General features: G+C 36.7%; 1 pseudogene across 1 annotated transcript; it reads left to right on the top strand.

Moving 5' to 3' along the window:
* The first annotated feature begins 431 nt into the window (after positions 1 to 431).
* LOC309659841 (dnaJ homolog subfamily C member 30, mitochondrial pseudogene) lies at positions 432 to 20,550 on the top strand (annotated as a pseudogene). The gene is made up of 2 exons (XR_014268371.1): positions 432 to 760; positions 863 to 20,550. The product of XR_014268371.1 is annotated as a dnaJ homolog subfamily C member 30, mitochondrial pseudogene (transcript).
* The last annotated feature ends 2,133 nt before the right edge of the window (positions 20,551 to 22,683 follow it).

Genomic DNA, 22,683 nt, shown 5'->3' with positions numbered 1-22,683 from the left:
TCTCAGAGCTGCACTGCAGTCTGAGCTTCCTATCCTATCCCCATCCTTTGCTCTTTCTTCTCGTAGGTGTCAGACCTGTATTTCAATCTGTAAGCTCTCCAAGCCTTCTTTTCTCCCCTGTCCCAATCCTTCACCGGCATGCCCACCAAAAAGTTTCCTGCAGGTCTAATTCCTTCTTGGTGTCTGCTTCTTTACGTCCCACCACAGCCTCTGTTGGGCCCCCATTATCTGTCTAGATTACTGAAGGAATCTCTTAAGTAATTCATCTGACTCCAGCCCTGATATCTCCAATATCAGTCAGACTAATATACTGAAGCAAATCTAGTTTTGTAGTTTCTCCTCAGGAGACTTGCAAATGCAAATGCCTCAGGGGCCTGGCAGGTTATATAAGTGAGTGAAGCAAGTGGAGAGCGTGGTGACCCGTAAGCTGCCAACTTATCATTTCTAGAACACAGAATACTCTTTAGTATTGGTACATAAGACCTGCCTGGGACAAGGCCCTACTTCTCTCTATATTCTCCAGTCTGTCCGCTATCTCTTCATACTGTATACAACTGTGCTGAACCACTTGCGGTTCTCTGAATATGCCACATGTTTTTTGTTTCTTTTTTATGCATCAGAGCCTTTGAACTTTCTGTTCGTTTGTCCAGAATCACCGAGCCAATCTCTATTCATTCTTCAGGTCTCCTTATCTTCCCAGCACTGGGTTAGGTGTCCTTTGTGTGTGTGTGTGTGTGTGTGTGTGTGTGTGTGTATATGTGTGTGTGTGTGTGTGTGTGTATATGTGTGTGTGTGTGTGTATATGTGTGTGTGTGTGTGTGTATATGTGTGTGTGTGTGTGTGTGTGTGTGTGTGTATGCAGCAAAAGAACCCTGTGATTGAGCCTGCACAGCACTTACCATCTTATACTGAAGTTGCCTCTCCTTTATGCCCCATCCCCGCTCCTGGATGAGGGTTCCTTGAACAGGAACTATGTGTTGTAAATCACTGTGTCCCCTTGCCCATTGCAATGCCTTATATAAAATAAGCATTCAAAATTGTTTGATTTAAAGTATTAAAACTATTTTTGATAATATAATAAAGAGGGATGTCCCTGAAGATTTTTTGTTCTTATAAGGAAAAGTATAAATTTTCTTCAGGTCAATAAAAACTAGTTAATGTTCCAGTTGTGTATCTTGGATCATTAAACATACTGATTTCTCCTAGAACTGGTTCATTTTCATAGAATTTTGTGGACTCCTTTCATAGGTCTCAATGCTCTCATTTTTCTTAGTACAGTTAAGTCGTTTAAGTAGACCCTTGAACCAGAGCTTAGCTATAAAAATTTAACAAGGTAAATGCCAAAGCTATTCTGATCCTTTCTACTCTCTTCCTATGTACAAATAACGCCAACATGTGTACTAAAAACTACCCTTCTTATAGGGCATCTGGGATTCACATTCTCTTGACCCAGGGGATCTAGACACAATTCAGGAAAATAAGCGGTAGAGTTAAATACACTATAAAACAAAGATTTTGGAGTTTACAGAAGTCCTCACCCTGAAATTCTCTGGGAAAACCCAGTTACAAGTTGATGGAGAATAGTCATAATTAAATCAAATTTTCCCACTAAGTGGGCTATTTTCTTTCTTCTTTTGAACAAAGATAATTTTCCACTTAAATTAGAATTAATAAAAGTGACAACAGTAATGATAACAAATAAGAATTTTAAACCTGATTCATAATTTCTATTACATATATGTACATATATATGTACTATTAGGTTTTCCTGTTCCAAATGCTATTATCAATTAAGCATTATTGTGTTCTAAGCACTTAGTATATATTATTTTATTTAATTTTCCCCAACAGTCCTGTGATATGAGTGTGTTATTATCTACTTTATAGGTTGAGGCTTAGAATAGTTAATAATCATACACGTTTATAAAGCTATCAAGTAGAACTGAAGTCAAAATCAACTCTAAGACCCTTATTCTGAATGACTACACTTTATTACCTGTCAGTATAATATTACTAATGAGGATAAAAATCTGAAGAACAATTATGAAATGCATGCTGGATTTAAGATCTTGCATAGTCTCCCTCTTGCCACTTTTCAATGTGCATGATGTTACTCAGTGACTCTCTAGTAGAACACATTTCTGCAGAATCCTTTGATTCTTACTACTGTGGTAGAGGAAGGAACAGGCAGTTACCCTTGATTTCACTTCTGTGAACTCCGTTTCAAGAGTATAAGATTTGTCTGACATATGGTGAACCCTTCAAGCAAACATACTCCCTTGAACATTCAACAAATAATCTAATTTGGAAAAACCAAATACCACAAGGAAAAAGTAGTACTCTTGTGCTATTTTCTGACAGATTTCCACACCAATGATTTATGGAAGTGTGTTAAGTTTGGGGTTCTTATCCGAAGCCAAGAAAAAAGCCCTTACATTTTTGAAGCCCATCACCCTCAATGATGGAAGCCAAAACCTTGGAATGTTTGCTAAAATCAAGGATGAGAGAACACAGAATGTCATGTACTATCAAGAACTTATTGACTTTCATATGGTTCTCATTTATTCTCATACATGGCAAATCAAAAGCCTTGGGAGGAAGCCAATACAAATTGTTATAGATAACACTATCTGAATTTAACTGCCATAGGTATGCTTTATATAATAAACATATATTTCATATCAGCAACTCAGCAACACAAATATAGAAAAAGACCATAGTCAAAATTCATTTGGATACTCTCCTTCAGAGAATGCTCAATTTGCCAATATTATTATTTATCTTGGGCTAGAGATCCCTTAATATTCAATTTGTTCCATGTTTCTGACTCTAGAGATCATATATATACATTCATACTCTATGAAATATTGACATCATGTTACAATGATATCTTAGGGTAATAAAATCATTTCAGCACATGAATGTTTAGTATTTGCTTCCAGAATCAAATAGATTAAATTGTTCATAGTTTCATTTTCAGAGACATTTTACAAATAGGATGTTTTTCTTTTGTTTAATTGGTTACAGTTCAGTTTGATCATGGAAGCCTCCAGCATGACACATAATATTTAGTGTAATAGTGATGGATCATTTATCAAATGCCTAATACAGTGTCAGGCACACAATAGATAAGTAGGTACACAGTAAGTATTTATTGAATTAATTTAAAAAATATTATTGGAGGACAAATGAGTAATATTACCTTTTTCAACTAATATGGCATGGATCTTGTGAATAATATACAATTTAGTTCCACTTAGATAAATGTTTCTCTCAAATATTTAGAGAGAGTGTTTTGTAAAGACAAGTCTAATCTAACGTATAACCTGGTTCATGGCCTGATCCATAAAATAAACTGCTTACTGTTTATTGAATGATAAATATTTTAATGCAATATCACTATGGGTAACAAAAGAATCTTATTATATCACCCTGCTGTGAAGGAAGGGATCATATATATATGACTTACTAATATTTAAAGGATTAGTAAATGCCAAAGCCAAGAATAATATTAAAAATTTTTGAGAAATTCTTTTCTTCTAAAACAGCATGTACATAAGAAATCAAGAAATATTAAAGCAAAGTGTTTTTATTTGTTTGTTTTTAAGGAAAGTTTCAGTTACTATGGTTACAGAATTTCATTTAGTGACTTAAACCATTAAATCTCTAAAAGTCATTTATCTCAAGTTTTCTGTGGGTCAGGAATTCACACATGGCATAGAGCAGAGAGACAAGTTGTCTGGGCCTCAGATAGAAGACTCAAAGACTGGGGGTTGAAATCATCCAAAGGCTCATTCACTCATGTCTATTTATTAATATTGGCTGTCATTTGGGGACATAGCTGAGCTATTGGCTGGAACACTCACACATGGCCTGTCTTTGTGGCCTGGGCTGCTTCATAACACCATGGCTAGTTCCAAGTACAAGCATCCTAAGGGAGGGGATGGAGAAAGAAACCTATCAAGAATTGTGAAGAGTCTGAGGTTTTACCCTTCTTACAAGCCAACTGGTTAGCCTGTCACACTTTCACAGAAACTGATGGAAGACATGAGGTTTCTGGGTTGGAGACAATGGATAATTTGGCATTCTAGTGATAGCAGTAGACAGAGTGTCATCATTTTCACATGCTGGTTTCCCAAGCCCTGATTTCCACAGAGAGGACAAAGAGAGCCAGGGCATACCTGCATATGCAGTGGGCTGTGTTGAAGGTAAGGACACCTGTGTTTAAGGAAACAGTTTTTTAAAATGGGCTGCAAGCAAACCTGCCTAACATTTGTCTCAATGGGAGATATTTTTATCATGCTGCAGAGTAGAGATCAACTCCCTTGTCCTCTGCCCTTCCTTGGTTAAGAATGACTATATAGAAAGATTGGGATGTAAGTATCTTCAAGGATATAAAATAATTAAATGTTGCTTCTTAAGTAAATATTGCAACTTGTGTGAAAATGCATATAAAATATGGTGAAATTTGATAGGATTTTTAATGTTTTTTTACTAAATCTATAGATAATTTGTAGAATTGACATCTTTACTATCTTGAGTTTTCCAATCTATGAGCATGGTATGTTTATTTATTTAAGTTTTCTTTGATGTCTTTCATCAGTATTTTGTAATTTTCGTCATTGAGAACCTCCATAGGTTTTGTTTAATTTATACCTAAGTATTTCACTTTCTTTGGCACAAATATAAATGATAGTTTGATTTTAACTCATTTCCACATGTTAATTATTGGTTTCTAGAAAATCATTATTTTTTTGTTTTGATTTTATATCTTGCTACCCTGTTGAATTCATTTATTACTGCTAAGTTTTAACTTTTTACATATGCTTTGGACTTTTCTATGTAGATAATCATGTCATCTAAAAATAGTAACAATTTTATATCTTCCTCTCCAATCTATATGTCCTTAATTTCTTTTCCTTCCTTATTTTTCTTGCTACAACTTCTAGTACTATGTTAAATAAGAGTGGTGAGTAAGCATCCTTGCCTTATTCCCAGTCTTAGGGATAAAGTATTCAGTCTTTCATTATAAGTATGATGTTAGCTGTAAAATTTTTTGTGGTGCTTTTTATCAAGTTGAGGAACTTCTCCTCTACTCTTAGTTTTCTGAGTTTTTTTCATAAAGAGGTGTTAGAATTTTTCAAATGTTGTTTTTCTTCTCAGTTGGTAGGATCATGTGATTTTCTTCTTTAGCCTGTTTATAGGTGATTTTACTGATTGATTTTTGAATATTGAACCAGCTTTGCATACCTTGAACAAATCTCTCTTGTTCATGGGATATAATTATTTAATACATTGCTGGATTCAACAGTAAGGTTTTGTCAAGAATTTTGCATCTGAGTTTATGAGAGACATGTAGATGTACTTTCCTTTCTTTCACTTCTTTATTTTTTCTCTAATTTTTTTGTTGGGCTTTTGGTGTCAGGCTTCATAAAATAAGTTGAAGATTATTTCTTCCTCTTTTATTTCTAGAAAAGATTCTATAAAATCATATTAATTCATCTTTAAGTGTTCATATAATTCTCCAGTGAAATTATTTAGGCCTGGAAATTTATTTCTCAGCAGATCTTAAATTATTAATTCAATTTATTTAATGGTTGTGGGACTACTCAGTTTATCTACCTCACTTTTGTTGAGCTTTGGTAATTTGCAGTCTTTGAGAAATGTACCCACTTTAATGAGTTGTCACATTCATGAATGTAAAGTAGTTTGTAGTATTCTCTTGTTTCTAATAAATATGGGGTCTGGAATACTAGTTGTTTTATTACTAACATGTATGATTTGCATCTTTACTATTTTCATTTTCATTAGTCTTTCTAGAAGTTTAACATGTTTATTGCTTTTTTGGGGAAGAACCATCTTTTGTGTCATTGATTTTCTCTATTGTTTTTTATTTTGATTTTCATTGGTATTTTCCCTTTTTATAATTTCTTTCCTCCTACTTTCTTTGGATTTTTTTTTTTTTTTTTTTTTTTTTGCTCTTCTTTTTCTAGTTTCTTGAACTAAGAACTTAATTAATTTGAAGTCTTTCCTTCCCTTTAAGATAAAAATATGGTTCTATAAATTTTTCTTTTATCATTACTTTAGGCACATCTCATTAATATTAATACGTTTTATTTTACTTTTTGTTCGATTCCATGTATATGTTATTTCCTTTGAGACTTACTCTTTTAACCATGAATTATTTAAAAGTATGTTGTTTAATTTTCAAATGATTTTCCTGCTGTCTTTCTGCCATTGATTTCTTATTTGATTCTATAATAATTAAAGAATATACACTATATGATTTATATTCTTTTAAATTTGTTGAGGTTTCTTTCATGACCCAAGGTATGGTCTGTCTTGGTAAATGGTCCATGGACACTTCAATAGAATGTTGTCATTGGGTGGAGTATTTTTTATCACTGTATATTAGATCTTGTTGGTTATTAGTGTTTTTCAGATATTCTATATTATTGCTCAATTTTGTCTATTTCTCTTTACATTGCCTAGAGTGGGGTTTTGAAGTCCCCAACTATAATCAAGAATTTTCTTATTTCTTCTTTCAGTTCTATCCATTTTTGCTCCATGTATTGAGAAGTTCTGTTGTTGGTGCAGGCACATTTAGGATAATTACGTCTCCTTGGTAAATTGATCCTTTTATTATCAAGCAATACCTTTCTTTTTCCCTACTAATTTCCTTTGTTCTGAAGTCACTTTATCTGGTAAAAAATTAGTTACTCTTGTTTTTTAAAATTAATTTTTGTGTAATATATTTTTTTAAATCGTTTTATTAATAGCATATCTGTGTCATTATATTTGAAGTAAATTTTTTGTAAACTCCATATAGTTGGGTCTTCATTTAGTATCCACTTTGCCAATCTCTGTCTTTTAATTGGTGTATTTAGATGACTTATTTGTAAATTAATTATATTGTGACTTAAGTCTACCAATTTACTATTTTTTTCTGTGCTTTCTCACTGTTCTAATTCTGCTCTTTCTCTTTTCTTGCCTTCTTGTAACTTAATATTTTATTTAGAATTACGTTTTGGGTTTTTTTTAATGTTTTTGAGTATAACACTGTATAATTTTCTTAGTAGTTGCTCAAAGTAGTATAATAAACATTTGTAACTGAATATTTATATAAATTCTGATAATGTTTAGGTGAACAAATGTATCTTTTTTTTACCTATATGAAATGAAAATTGGTCTAGATGTTTTCTGTAGGTCCTTCATATTCTCACATTCTTTAGTATGTGATAAATATTCAGTATTTTAGTATAATGTATAATTCAGTATTATACATTTATTATCATTTGAAAGTTATAGTGCTACATATGAAAAAAAACCCTGTATGTCCTTGCTACATGTACTGATTTTTTAAGTGAAAAAGAATGAATATATATGTATGTATATATGTATGTATATCAGGTAAAATAATTTTTGAGATGATCATATATTTCTATAGGAATTAATATTAAAGATGATTTATTATTCATGCTACTGAGCAGAGTTTTTGGAACTGGCCTGTCCAGAGTATAAGGAGTTAATTGAAAACAGTTCAGGCTCCTCTTGACTGGTTGTAATAATTCTGGATTATTTGACACATGGGAGGAATTCTGCTAATACTTTCCTTTTTCAAAAAAAGCATCTTCATTTAATTTTTGTATTTTTTATATTTTTACTATATTAATAAAGGTATCAATGGCTTCAAATTTTGTAAAAACCACTGCTGTAATGTAAGCTCACATCTGTGATTTGTTTACTTGGTTGTAGATCACTGAACAACTGAGACAATAAAAACAAAAGCATGAAATTAGCTGAGTTATCTATCAGTACTAACAGAAGACAAAAAGTCCATGCATTTAAGCAACAAATACTGTGTTTTTTGCCTGTTTGCTTGTTTTAGGATACCTACTCTGTGTCAGGCATGATTTCAGGCCCTTGGATATGTTGGTGAAGTAGAAAGGAAAAGAATGTAGTGAAGATGAATGTTGAAGCTAATGTTGAAGCCAAAAAAAATGTTAGTCCTTTTTGACTCTTGTAGAGTTCAGATGCTAAGACGATTTGCTCTTCCCACAATCCATGTATCATTAAATAAACCCACATTCATTGAGTAAACTGCATTTTTCTTACTTTTCTACATTCTGAAATGGTCTAAAGGGCACCCTTAGTTATTGCACCTCTGGAGGATTGGGTAAAAGATTTATTTATATGTTCCCAGGTATTCTGAACACTAAAGAGCTTTTAAAAAGTGACTACTTTGAATGGATAAGTGAATAAACATGAATATCATCAGATATTATATGTCACTGTAAGTACTTCCTGTTATGCTTGTTAAAAAGTACTGTGGTGGAAAGGAATCAGGATTTAGAGTCAAACAAACCTGAGTTCAAGACCCTTAGGTATTTTTATTAGATGAACTCAGTGCTGGCTGAATTCTAGAGATTCAATTTATTCACCATGTATATAAAATAATTATATCAAGCTAATAGAGTTGGAAAAATAAAATGGAATATTATAGGTAAGGTGTTTTCCTTAGTTTACCTACTCAAAAAGCACTTTTCTTTTCCCTATTTACTTACTTTGGTCCAGTGAAAAGCCTGGTTTTAGGATTTATGTTCACCAAAATTGAACTCTGCAGGAAGTGAGCACAAAAGGTAAATTTGGGAAAGACATTTGGGAACCATTGTTAAATGTTTGGTCAACTCTGATAATAACTTTTTACATTAAAACTGATCAATAATTATTTTCAAAATACAGAACAAGCTTTCTCCTATTTCTCATTGTTAATAAAATGACTTTTGTTTTTGACATTTGAAGTATGTAATAATAAAAAGTATATAAGGTAGAAAGCTTCCTTCAGTGAAATAGAATATTTTGACTTTCTAGGGAAGCTAATTTTCAGTCCCAACTTAAATAATACAAAATTCAATTTCCGTTTCCTGGTATTAAATTATAGGCCATATATTCCTGGTTTACAGTGAACTACATACACTTAAAGACCTGGAAATGTTGTTTAAAATGAGGAGATATTAAGTGTGGTAAATGGCCACTCCATGAGCATAGTTTCCTGCTATGTAGGACACAAAAATTATTAGATTTAGTCTGAAATGGTTGAAAATGTTTCCAACATCTTTTAACAATTAAAAGAAAAAATGTGAGGCTCTGAGAAGATCTGATTCATTCAGCAAATTTGTATTCTGATTAAAAGAACTATTTGATCCTACAGAGTAAGTGCATGGAAAAAAGTTGGCCAGCTGTTTGATTCAGTGTGGTTGTTAGAGAAGAAAATATGGCTCTTATGCAGGGTTTTAGCCTGTGTAGCTTTGTGATTTTATTTGTTTACCCATGGTGGAAATCTCCTTATTAAATTGTGGGCAAAAGGCACTTTTATTGGTTTTCTTAACAGTAACTGCTGATTTCAGGAAGCATTAGATTAAAATGTTAGATGCAGATCTCTGGAGTTGGTCTCATAACAGAGCTAGAGTACATTGACTTGATACTTGATAGACATGGGCAGAAGACAGACGGTTTCCTAAAGGCCTGAATGCAATTTCTTCTTTTTGTTCTAAAACGAATTTTAACAATTTTTTTCTACCCTTAGTAAAGATATGGGCACATACATCAAAAGATGAGGTTTGAAAAGCCTCCTCTTTAGTTTTATGAGTATGTGGCAACTGAAATTTACATGGTTATAAAACACTGCTTAAAAATAAAAAACTCAGTCCTGTCTGTACAGATGTGCCATTGTTAGCTGATCTGCTCTCATTAGCTGTTACACTATCAACACTATTATCAAAATGACACTGATCTTGTGCTGTTTCCTCTTCTCCACTGCTAGCTGTGTATTCCTCTTGTTCCTGGGCCAGTTCAGCCATACATCTTGTGTACTGAACCATATGGAGCATGTTTTTGTATGAACTCTCATGATTAAGGACATCTGTCTCAGCCCCTATTTTTGCCTTCAAGGGATCCTTGCATCACTTAATGATATAGCTAATAATATGTTTTTTATCATGAAGTTGGCCATACACAGCTTTACTGGGGTTCCACTGTTTTCCTTCCTAATAAAAACACATGGATGAGTCTGTGTTTTACCTTTCTCTCTCTTTTCTTGTTTATCACTTTTCTTCCTCTCTCCTTCCCTTCCTTTTTCCTATTTCTATTCATATTCACTGGGTGTCAGCCATACACAGGGCCTATAATATTCCAAATTGCAGGTTTTCAATACTGTAAAGATTGTCTGCAATTTCTAAATGCAATTCACTTTTGTATTCAATTACGTGTTTTGGTTATAATTTGTATTCCCTGAATTGTATGTGTTACTTTTCCAAATATTTTATTATAAGTAATATGATTCAGATTCAAATCTCTTAGATTTATCTGAGAATATTCCTAATGAATCTATCCAAAATATCCACATGCCTCAGAAGTTAACAACACAAAATGTTGATAGTTCTCTATCAAAATTCTAGTTCTTCCTACTTTAGAGATGTTCATCATAAGTTAATCATAAGTATATATGATAAGCATTTAATCAAAATCAAATTTCAATCACTTTTAAACAGATATAGTAACATTAAATAGATAGGAAGGACAATGATAATATTGAAACTCTCACAAACACTAAGAAATAAATTTAAAATATGCGAAGTTATTGAATCAATTACATTGTATATTGTTGATTTCACTTTATAATTTGTAAAAGATACGCTTTTTTTGTTGATGCAAGGATAAACTTTACTGAAAAAAATCCTGAATAATGAAAATGTCTGAGTTAATGTAAACTACATTCCAAACTTCAGTCTTCGTTTGTTTTTCTCACGGGTAAATTGTCACTAGTCTCATTTATTTCTAAATGCAGTGTTCAACTATGTTTCCAAATTATTCCAAACAGTAGAGTTGAATATATTTAGACGGTCTAAGTGAAAACATATTGACTAGTGAGTTGGAAATATGGATATTTATTTACTCTTCCTAGTGCTCGTATTTACCCTTCAAAATACATCATATTTGCTCAACAGAAATATTATTGAGCATCTATGGTTGTCCAGGTACTGTGTGTAATACACTACAGATACAGAGAGTCCCTGCTCTGGTGGAAGAGTCTACTTTTTTAGGTACTGACAATTTGAGAGGAAGATATAGAAACAATAATGACAGACTCTTCTCAAGAGTTTAGATTCATAAATAGAGCAAAGGCCAAAATTGGTACATTTAAATCACTGATGTGAAGATATTGATATTCCCCAAATGCAAACATAGTTCTGCACTGTGACTTGTTTTTATATCTCATAGATGAGATATAATTTACATACTATAAAATTCACCCATTTTAAGTGTACAGTTTTGATGATTTTTAGTAAATTTTTATAATCGTGCTATTATCCAGTTTTTAGAATACTTTCCTCGCTTCAGAAATTTCCCTTGTACCCTTTTGCAGTTCCCAACTCCCAATCCCAAACCCAAGCAAATACTGTGCTGCGTTCTATCTCTATAGATTTTCCTTTTTAAGAAATTCCATTAAAATGCAATGATACAGGGCTTCCCTGGTAGCGCAGTGGTTAAGAATCCTCCTGCCAATGCAGGAGACATGGGTTCGAGCCCTGGTCCGGGAAGATCCCACATACTGCGGAGCAACTAAGCCCGTGTGCCACAACAACTGAGCCTGCGCTCTAGAGCCCGCGAGCCACAACTACTGAGCCCGAGTGCCTAGAGCCCGTGCGCCACAACAAGAGAAGCCATTGCAATGAGAAGCCCGTGCACCGCAATGAAAAGTAGCCCTGCTCGCCACAACTAGAGAAAGCCCACGCTCAGCAATGAAGACCCAAAGCAGCCAAAAATAAATAAATAAATAAAGTACTCTGCCCATTTGAAAAAAAAATGCAATGATACATAATGTAGTCTATAACATATTTTCGCTTGTCATAAATTTTTAAATGTTTCTCGGCTTTCCTTTTACTATGAAAACTACATTTTGAAATGTGGAAGATGCCTTTTGACCAAGAACTTTCAGGGTACAAATTTCAGCTTGTTCAAGAAAGCCATCCATTTTTAGAGAAGAAACAAATGGAGATGTAGGTGTGAAGGACATTTTGACTTTCATTCTAAAACCCTGAATGTCCTGTTTTCCTCTTCATTTGTTTGGTCTGGTGGGTTTTTACCTTGCTCCTTTATCTGCTCTGTGTTTCTCTGTCTTCTCATTTTGCTTAACTTACTGTGTTTGGGGTCTCCTTTTTGCAGGCTGCAGGTTCGTAGTTCCTGTTGTTTTTGGTGTCTGCCTCCAGTGGCTAAGGTTGGTTCAGTGGGTTGTGTAGGTTTCCTGGTGGAGGGGACTGGTGCCTGTGTTCTGGTGGATGAGACTGGATCTTGTCTTTCTGGTGGGCGGGACTGCATCTGGTGATGTGTTTTGGGGTGTCTGTGACCTTAGTATGATTTTAGGCAGCCTCTCTGATAATGGGTGGGGTTGTGTTCCTATCTTGCTAGTTGTTTGTCATAGGGTGTCCAGCACTGTAGCTTGCTGGTAGTTGAGTGGAGCTGGGTCTTAGTGTTGAGATGGAGATCTCTGGGAGAGCTTTCGCCGTTTGATATTACATGGGGCTGGGAGGTCTCTGGTGGACCAATGTCCTGAACTCGGCTCTCCCACCTAAGCAGCTCAGACCTGACACCTACCCGGAGCACCAAGACCCTGTCAGCCACACGCTCAGGTACGTGGGGAGTTTCTTGCCTTTTGGGAAGTCTGAGGTCTTCTACCAGCATTCAGTAGGTGTTCTGTAGTGGTTGTTCCACATGTAGATGTATTTCTGATGTATCTGTGGGGAGGAAGGTGATCTCCACATCTTACTCCTCCGCCATTTTGAAACTATGCCCCCCCCCCTTATTCTTAAAAATTTCCCCTCATAATGAATCGCAAATCACAGGAAATTTCTACTCTAAAATTTTAAAAATCTACATTCTACCTGAAAAAGGAGTCATTTTTGCTGACCTCTCTCTCTGCCTTCCCAAAAACAATGTTTATGCCACTTTGCTGTTTATGCCACTTTGTTGTGCCAACTGATATAACTTCTATTTTGTTGGTAGGTTATAGTATTGTTGTTTTGCATTTTTTGAAGAATAGAAAAGCTAACAGATGAATTAGTTTATTTCACACCTACCACTCTTCAATTATTAAAAATTTTAAAGCATAAATGCTTTGAAAATACATTCAAATGCAGTCTGAAACTCTGTTGGGAAGTAAAGCTTTTAGAAGAAAATTTCCAATCCTGCTTACTGGAAATTTTTAGCAATAAGTAGTACCTTAACGTGTTTCCATCTGCAAGATTTTCACACACTTTTTATCAGGTACTAGAAAAACACTGAATGTTAATGTTCTCAATTTTTGCTTAATTGTTGTACTATATAACTCCTTTCGCATTAAATATTTCACCCACTTAACTTCACCAGAAGTAGTGTTTTCACAATGCATGATAATGACAAAGACAGAATGACAGGAAGAGAGAAAATTTCATCAGTTTCTGAGTCAAAAGAAAAAAAAGAAAACCTCTTCTTTTTCCTATGTGTCACCTTTTTCATTTCAATAAAGAAAAATTAATACATTTGCAAAACACTTTTTGAAATGTACTTAAATTCTTAATTTCCAACTTAAATCAGAAATCTTATGTGTGAAAGTCTTCATGTGTGTCTATATGAGTGTTATGGTAGAAAAGACACATATCATGGGAGATAACATATCATTGACTCATTCTTAAAAACTTGCTGTCAGAAATATGCTTATTGATGCCAGCAATTGAATAATTGTATTAATAACTAATACTCATAACATTTTGTGCCTGAATTTTTCTTTTAAAATTCTCTCTCATTAAAAAAAAAATTCTCTCTCCTTGTTTTCATTCTTTTCCTTTCTTTCATGTTTTGAATAGGAGTTTGGAGTTAGGTCATGTGATCACATTATTAAGTCTATCATTCAAAACCTTCATCAGGAGATTGGAAATTAAAAATGACTTATGCATGGATGTGATGCCAGAGACGAAAGCATAAGACAAGGGGGTGTTTCTAAATGTCTTCCAATAACAGAAAACACGGAAGTTATTTGGGATCTTAGAAGATGGTTGAGGAAAAAGTGAAACCTGAAACTAAGGAAACAAAAGTTCAGACAAGATAATCCCAGCATCAGAGAGAGCATTTGTCATTGTCAGAACTCCAAAGAGTAATAAAGCTTTAATCCATTTCATGGACCCCAGGCCTCATGGTCTAGTAATTCTTATGTCACCAAACCATCTTATGATCTGTATGAAATTACAGTGTGTCACCACTCTACATCTGCAATCTTAATGTTTCCGTCCTTTGATTGCATGACAAGAAAACTCTTGAACCAGAGCACTCCACTTCACAGGAATTGTATAGAACCAGATGCTCATAATTTTGGAGTTTTATAAGGGCTTTTTAGTTCCAGAATCCCTGTCTGACCTGTGTCCATTTTCAGAATTCTTCAGGAAAAATCTTTGGTTGTCTTTTAGCACCGTAAACATTTTTTAAAATACTGAGAAATATTTCCAAAGCTACATATGACTCACTTTCTTCCTCTTATTTCTTCAACTGTGTAACAGCTATGGAATCTAAAAAGTGACCATTTAACTGATTTCAAAACATAACTTCTTGATGGTTTCATCACCCCCCCCAAAGAAGCATTATTGTCTAGAATTAATATTTACCAAAATTGATGTCATAATGGATTATGTGTGTGGTTTTTAAAAAATTTTTTTATTGTGAAACATCAAAAGGGATTGTTGACTTTTTATTTGGCATGAGCAAACTAAAGGGAGTTTAGAAATGTAATCACTGGAAAAATAAATTTAAAATTATACCCAACTCCATAAAATTCTTTGTACCTATTTTTCTATCCTGGAAATTACAAACTTTTGCAAAACTCTCTGACAGCCTTATGAACGGTCAATGATATTTTATTTGGCATCAATTTCCCTCCCACATACTGTTGAACACACTGTTCCATTAAAACAGAACTGGTATCTGAACAACTGCTCATGATAAGAGCTATGCAGTTTATATGTTTTGTCTAGTATTTTCCTGTAGAAAATTTTGTAATCTAAATGTGTTAGAAATCAAAGCAGGTTCATCAGGAAGTCTCTATGCAAAAAAAGAAAATTGAACTCTTATAGTCATTTACCTGTGCTGCCCTTAGTAAATGGTTTTACGTGCCAATTTGTGCTTTCATTTTTTTTTTCTACTGCAGACAAATAGTAGTTATCACATCAAGTTGAGTTATAGTTTATTCATTTCCAAGGATCACAATAACTGTGCATTGCTAATAATTATTCCTACAAATTACATATATTTAAATAAAAACACAAAGAGCTCCTGGGGTGGGGGAAAGATACCCATTTGCACAAAATGCTTTGCTTTGGGAAAAGCAGTAGTGGTATTGTCACTAACTGAATTTGGAAAATATTATATGCTCTATAACTCCTATTGGTGAATCTCTATGCTTGTATCCTTATTAAAGTCTCTGAAAGTGCAGCTCTGAGACATCTGTTTAACTGTGCTCATTCTACATCATTCAAATTTATTTGACCACAGAACACTTTTCACTAGGTATCTGTTTTGCAGAATACATGCTGGGAAACTATTCTGTACTGCACTGAATCATAGCACAACATTTTGTACTAACACAGGCTAAAATGATTTTGTGTTGTTTTGTGTTTTTTTAAGTTTAAAAATTTTGTGGCAAAATATATCAGGCACGCTGATTATCAAGAAACTTTTCATCTATTAGTGTGTGCAAGTTGTGTCTCTTCAGAACTACTGATTCAGCAGAGTTTAATCAATGGGGATAGAATTAAATACTCATACTTCCCAGGATCCAGCTGGTATAGAACACAATTTTTATTTCATCAAACCTAAATTAATTTAGTATTGTGTGCCTTTTTTATGTCTGTTATATAATACAAAATGAACTTCTCTGAGAATATGAATTATCTCAGATCTGGTTGCTATTATGAAACCCTTCATAGCTTCATACCAGGTAAGTGTGAGGCCACCTTGCAAACAACAACAGAAAACAAATATTCTGTTTTCATCTGATGAAAATGTATAATTATTAAACTTGAAAACTAACTCTCTTCCAATTGAGGGATACTCAGTTTTCTTTAGAGTGAATCACTTTACCCTGAAATAATGCCCAAAGACATTAAGAGCAGACCAACCCAAACAGAAGTGCTTGCAAAGGTACTGAGATATAAATCATCATGGGGCAAAACTGACCTGGTGGCAGTGCCAGGATGAAGTTTCTTTGATAGTTTAAAGTTTCTCATGCACTGCTATAAAATATGAGATGTGATACCCCTTATGTCAGTGAAATTTTGATTTGCTTACCTTTCTTTACATTGCTCCAGTATTGATCCAATGTCTCTTTGATGGCTTAGTTAGTTTGATGTGGCTAAACATGTGAATGGTAAATGTTCTGATGTCCCAGGAGGTCTGAAGGAAGGGGAAAAAGGAGCAGTAGGGATCAATGCTGTTTGGGCCAGGATTTGCCTCAGTTTCACTTCCAGAATAGTAGAGAGAGAATTAGCAACATTCCTTCTGCAGCTGTCAGCAGGTCATGGTGCTTTCTTGGTCAATGATTAGACCTGCAGCTGTAGCAGCCACCTGGCTCCCCTTGGGGAACTGGGTTGTATCTCAGGGTGTGAGACACAGAAGGAATGGAATCTGAAGGTTTCTGATCACTGTTTAAATACAGCCACTCAGTGCTGGTTCTTTGGTTGCCAACATATACTATGTTTAGCATCATGATTTTTGAGAGAAAATGGAAATGTAAACTATGACACATGAAATTGAAGGCAGTGACATATACCAGAATCGATTTGAGGGAAAAGCATCTTCATGTACACAAATTCTCCCCTAAGACACTATCTTTATCTATTACTTTTAACCTTACCCTGACCTCTTTTTAAAATCCTGTTGCCACTAACTAAAGCAATGAGGTCACCTCAACTCTTCCTTGACAGCTTCCTGCTAACAGTTTAGATTCTTAAATAGTTCTGCATGTCTCTCTAGGCTGTTTCAGCCAGACCAGCCAGTCACCCTGAGATTTGCAATATAGATGCCATATTAAGGCTCCTTATGGCTAGAAAAATGACACGTGGTACTTACAAAGTTGAACTGAAATGTGTCTAATTTTGTCACAATGTTTGGCAAAATTACAACCGAACATCTTCAAAGAGAGTTTAGTGATTACAAACAGTCTCCAACCAGGAGCATAGTCAGTGATAGAAGTAAAACTGCTTGAATGAAGGAAAGATGTGAGAATGTTAATTTATATCTACATTATCAGAGCAGGTTGTGAAAATGTTTTCATACAAGGCATTTTATCAAGAATAACACATGGTATAAAGTGAAGACCAGTGTTTGTTTTTCACTGAGGCTAATTCTAGCTCATTTTTAATGTGTATCTTCAGGCAACAAATGGGGTACAGCTGGCTGGTGACCTCTTGGAGAAATATACTGAACAGGATTCTTCATTTGTCTAATATAAGAGATAGTGTATTACACAGGACTAGGGAAAATTTATCATCATGACAGGAAAAGATAAAGCATCTAATAACTGAGTGATACCATATGTAAAATCTTTCAAAAATATTTAGGACTTCTGCCCTATATAATAGCTATCTCAGTTTTATCTGCATCCACTCTTTTTGGTACCTTGTTGTTGAAATCAACAACATAAATTCAATGACTTTCTGAACTTCTGCTAGTGAAGACCTGATTGATGGGTCTAAGAGGGAATAGGTATGAACAGGCAGGAGGTGAACCTTTATTTTCAAGTAGCATCAAGCCAGACACGAATCAGTCAAATCAGAACTCGCAGCTATACAGACAGGAAGCTGTTTGTGGATAACAGGATGTTTCCACATATCATTTTTATCTTATATCAGGAGATGTAGGTGATTCCAGTCATCCTTGAATAAAACTGTACAGAATGAAATATTTATCACTTTGTTTCAAAACGAATTAACCTTTCAAAAATATTTAAACTCTATCAAATATAAATTTTCCCTGATGCATGTGTAAGGGAAATAAGATTTCCCAGACATGAAAGTGTGAATAAATAAATAGAGCATTCTTTAAATGTCTTATAGGATACCACCTTGACTCATTGCTACCAGAAATAAATATTTGCTGGGTCTCTAATGCCATAACTTCAAGTCCAAGAAGCACTTGAAACAACTATTCAGACTTTGTCTTTTGGGAGCTTTAAGTGTCAGACTAGAGCTCTGAAACTCAACTGACATCGTGATTATCTAGGGACTTACCTCTGAGTCATGAGAAATAAGTTCTCAACAGCAGAGTTTTGTTTTGCCAGAATAAAAGATGAAGAGTTAATACATAATATTTCCATGAGTGTTCTAGTTTGGAATGTTATTTGATTAAACTATTCAGGTTGAGAAATAAGTTTTCATAACCTCACAAGGTCTGATCGTTTATAATGGTTTTTTTTTTTAGAGTCTGTAGTCACATACCAATAAAATTAATTTTTTCTTGTAGGAACACTGACTAAGTAAAATGATAGGGCCGGTTTATGTGTGGGTGAGCTTCTTCCTTTTAAGCTGCAGCTGTTACTAGTACAAAACTGCCTCTGAAACGGAAACATGGATACCTACCCAAAACAGGGCTGCACGCTGCCACTTGTGGATGTGTCCTAGAGGAGGTTATGAAAAAGGATTCTCAAGGCCCACAATTCTTATTTTAGTAAATTCTTTCATCTGTTATATTTTGCAGTTTAAATCAGAAGGTGCTGTTGCTTGTCTAAGACAAAATGATGCATTATGTTGAAGTGGAGAAATCCACACAGTAACAGGGATACAGTAAGAGCACAGGCTTCCATTTAATAACTGAGGGATACCACATGTAGAATCCCGCAGGTTTACAAAACTGTGTGGGTGGAATCAGGCCTTTCCCTGGATGTGGAGACCTGTTTACAGATGTACTCCAGTAGAATGGGAAATATCGCTGGGCTTGATCAAAACGCCATTTGGGGGTCGCGGCTGTTACTATGGAGGGTGTGGCAGGCCCGGGAGTTTCCATAAAACTCGGGATCGGGCCTGGGCCTGGAAGCGAGGACTTATTCCCGGAGCGACGGCCCTTACTCGCGCACGGCGCTCTATGAGCTGCTCGGCGTCCCCTCCACGGCCACGCAGGCGCAGATCAAGGCAGCTGACTACCAACAGCGCTTCCTCTACCACCCGGACCGCAACTCGGGGAGCGCCGAGGCTGCCGAGCGCTTCACGCGTGTCTCCCAGGCCTACGTGGTGTTGGGCAGTACCACCCAGCGTCGCAGGTAGGACCGCAGCCTGCTCAGCGACGAGGACCTGCGCGGCCCCGGGGTCCGGTCCTCCAAGACGCCCGCCGCCGACCGCGACTCGCCCCGCACCCAGCCGCTCACCTCTCGGACCCAGGGCCGCGCTCAGGCCTCGTCGGGAGCCAACCGCACCATGCTTGACCTGGGCGCCTTCTACCAGGCGCACTACGGCGAGCGGCGCCTGAGGGCCCGGCGGGAGCCCCTTCGCCAGCAGCAGGAGGGCCGGGTCAAGAAGGGCTTACGCTGGGACGAGACCCGAGACACGGCTTTCGTCTTGGTTCTGCTCACAGTCTTCATCGTCATGGGCTTTGGTTTTTAATCGGAGAACGGAGGGAAGGAGAGCAGCCCGCCGCCCCCAAGAATTGGCCTTTCCTGTCACCTTGAACCCGTTGCCTTCCGTTGTCTACCGTTGTCTACCTCTGCTGGGGTCCGAAGGAACTGCTCTCCCTTCCCCTTCCCCACCCGGCCAGCTTAGCCATTGACCTGCACATCCCTACCGCTCTGGTCCAGAAAAGGAGGCTTTTCCATGCCCGAGAGAAAGGCCCCCAGTGAGGAGTCCCGAAAGCCCGAGAGGGAGGGGTTTCCTGGAGGCCCTGGGGTGCCTGCTTCCAGATGTTGTCAATTTCTAGAACACTTGCTGTGGCTTTCCTGTAAAACTCCGAGCACGACTCATCTGCTCCTGCCCCACGTGTGTAGCGTGCGGCTCCTCTGTAACCTTGAAACGTGCAATGTGACTAATTGTGACTGCCAAAAGAAAAATTCTGGGGTTATAAGACACTTGTCTTTCTGTGAGTTCCCCAAGCCACAGGTGAGACGCAGTGTAGGGTAAGGATGTGATCTGTGGGAACGTGGCCGTTCTTTGGTGGTCAGACCCCACTCCGCCCTCTGTTGGCGGTGAGTGTGAGTGGGAAAGAAAGCAAGGTCATGAGCCTAAGGAATGAGCCTTCCTGTGCCCATGCTTATCTAATGTACGACCTCGGAGAAGTTACTCTGTGGGCGTGATGGCAGAGGAGCAAAACGTTGGCTCTCTTTCGGTCTGTCACACTTGATTACCCATGTTCTAATAGGCTCAGTGATTAAAGTATGATGCCGGGGACTTACCTGGCGGTCCAGTGGTTAAGACTCTGCGCTTCCACTGCAGGGGGCGCAGGTTCCATCCCTGGTTGGAGAACTAAGATCACACATGCTGCAGCGGTGAGAGGAAAAAAAAAAAATTATATATATATATATATATATATATATATATATAGTGCCAGTAGAGTCAGGTTTGTCCTTGGGACCGTGTGCCTGGCACCTGGTCATCCTTTGACCAGCCAGCCCCATTGCTAACTGTGCAGCTCCTCCCTTCCCAAAAATAGAGCAACAAACTGGGAGTGTGAGTCGCCTGAGTGTGGCCCAGCCTCCTGTTTCACTGGCAGTGCTTATTGCAGGGCCTACAAGCCAAGTCCTTGAAACATGGCTACTTGAGGCTGTGGGAGTTGGGGGAGTTTGAGTAGACTGGACTATTGAGTGACAGGAGGCACAGGATGGAAACACGCTTCCTTATTCAGAGCTGGCTGAGGGTTTTTTTTGGGGGGGGGTTTCCCCTCTTTTCCTGATTGGTGCAGTGGGTTATCACTTGGCCAGAGCTGTGGTAATCCAGTTCTCTTAACCATGAATCACTGCACGTGGGGTGTGGCTTAGCTGTGAGATGGTAGGTACTCAGTGTGTATGCACTGTTGAGTGTAAAGCTGTGGGTAGGAAAACCTTTGCAGGAGATCTTCTACAAGGGTAAGGGCCTAAGTAGGTGCTAAACAAAGCCAGAGGTGCTTTGCAATAGTAACACCAGTTCCTGCACTCAATCTTTTGTGTGCGATCCTTGGATAAATTGGGATAAACCCATATCTAGTGCAACTTGGTCTTGGGAACCATTCTGTTTTCTCTCGCCTTGGAGGTTGGGGGCAAATTCTTAGTCATGGCTTTGCAGTGACCATATGATTCAGTAGTAAAGATTTAAGCCCACTCTGGTTCAGACATGCTGGGCTCACGGAACCTTGGTTTGGGGGAAAGGGCATATGTACTTTAAAAAAGAACATTTAATGTTATTATGTTTCATATTTGGAAAACAAGAGGGAAAGTCTGTTCTTTTCAAAACACAAACTACAGGAAGTGAAGTTTAGTAAAATGTACAGAGGCTGGTGATTCTCAACCAAGGAGTTGGGGCATAACAGAGTGTCCTTGGGGCAAGATTCTATCAAAGTTTCGATCAAATGGGGTTGGGGTTCTTTTGGATTTTGCTTGTAAAAGCACTAGTGGTCTGTGATATCTGGGATCTTTCTCATGGGCTCTTTGACATAGATCTCTCAAGTTTGTTTTCTCTCAGTGAAGATCACAGCCAGGAACATTCCCTTGGGCCCCAGAACATGGAGGTAGACCAAGAAGGTTTGCGGTGGTGGGGTCCAGACTCTGTGAAACTTCTGGAACATTCCATGCAACTCCAAACAGCATAGTCAATAAAATTTATTAACCATCCAAAAAAAAAAAAGACCATTTGGGAAAGGCTGACCAACTTGGATGGGCTTTTAATCTTCAGTTTATAAACTATATTAGTATCAAGTTTGTTTTTCCTATTTCTTCATTGGAAAGTTGATTTAATTATTACATTGTCATTTTGCACTTCACTTGGACTGTGTACCCTTTGTGAATAAATGTGCATTTTATTAAGTTTTAACATATTACAGGATTTATGTTGAGTTTTAGAAAATGTTATAGAAAAATTGGCCAAGTAAAACGATTATCAGGTCATCATTGCAAAGCACAAGATGGTCATGCAAATAATGTCTCATAGGTGATGGTCAATGCACTTAGCTTCAGTCTTCCCTAGACCACAACCAGGTGTCTTCCTGTTTGAGAGGGGAGGGCATTGGACATCTGATTCGTCCCCCACAGTCCTTGGAAGGGGGCTCATGAAAATTGCTTGGAAAGGCTGTGTGACGGGATCCCCATGCTGGTTCAGGGTATGTTTTTCTTTTGGTTGATTTTGGGGTTTTTTGTTGTTGTTGTTTTTCATATGAAATATTGAAAAGAAATTGTTAGAAATGTCCATCAATTTATAGTGTACACCATTCTATAACAATTCAGTACACGTACTTGTCTTATCCCAGACTTACAAGAGTGTTTTTAAGGACTTCCACAGAAGAGGATTCCAGTTTTCATAAGCAATTTATTTTACTATTCATCTTCATGAAGCTCATGATACTATCTGACATACAGTATTTAAGACAAAAATTATTTCCACATCCTTGAGATGTAACCTGGGTGATAATGAGGAATTATTTATATATACT

The sequence above is a fragment of the Balaenoptera physalus genome (assembly GCF_965194825.1).
Source record: "Balaenoptera physalus genome assembly, chromosome: 4".
NCBI lineage: Eukaryota > Metazoa > Chordata > Mammalia > Artiodactyla > Balaenopteridae > Balaenoptera > Balaenoptera physalus.
The sequence above is the reverse complement of the archived record's forward strand: the minus strand, read 5'-3'. Positions and strand labels throughout refer to the sequence as shown.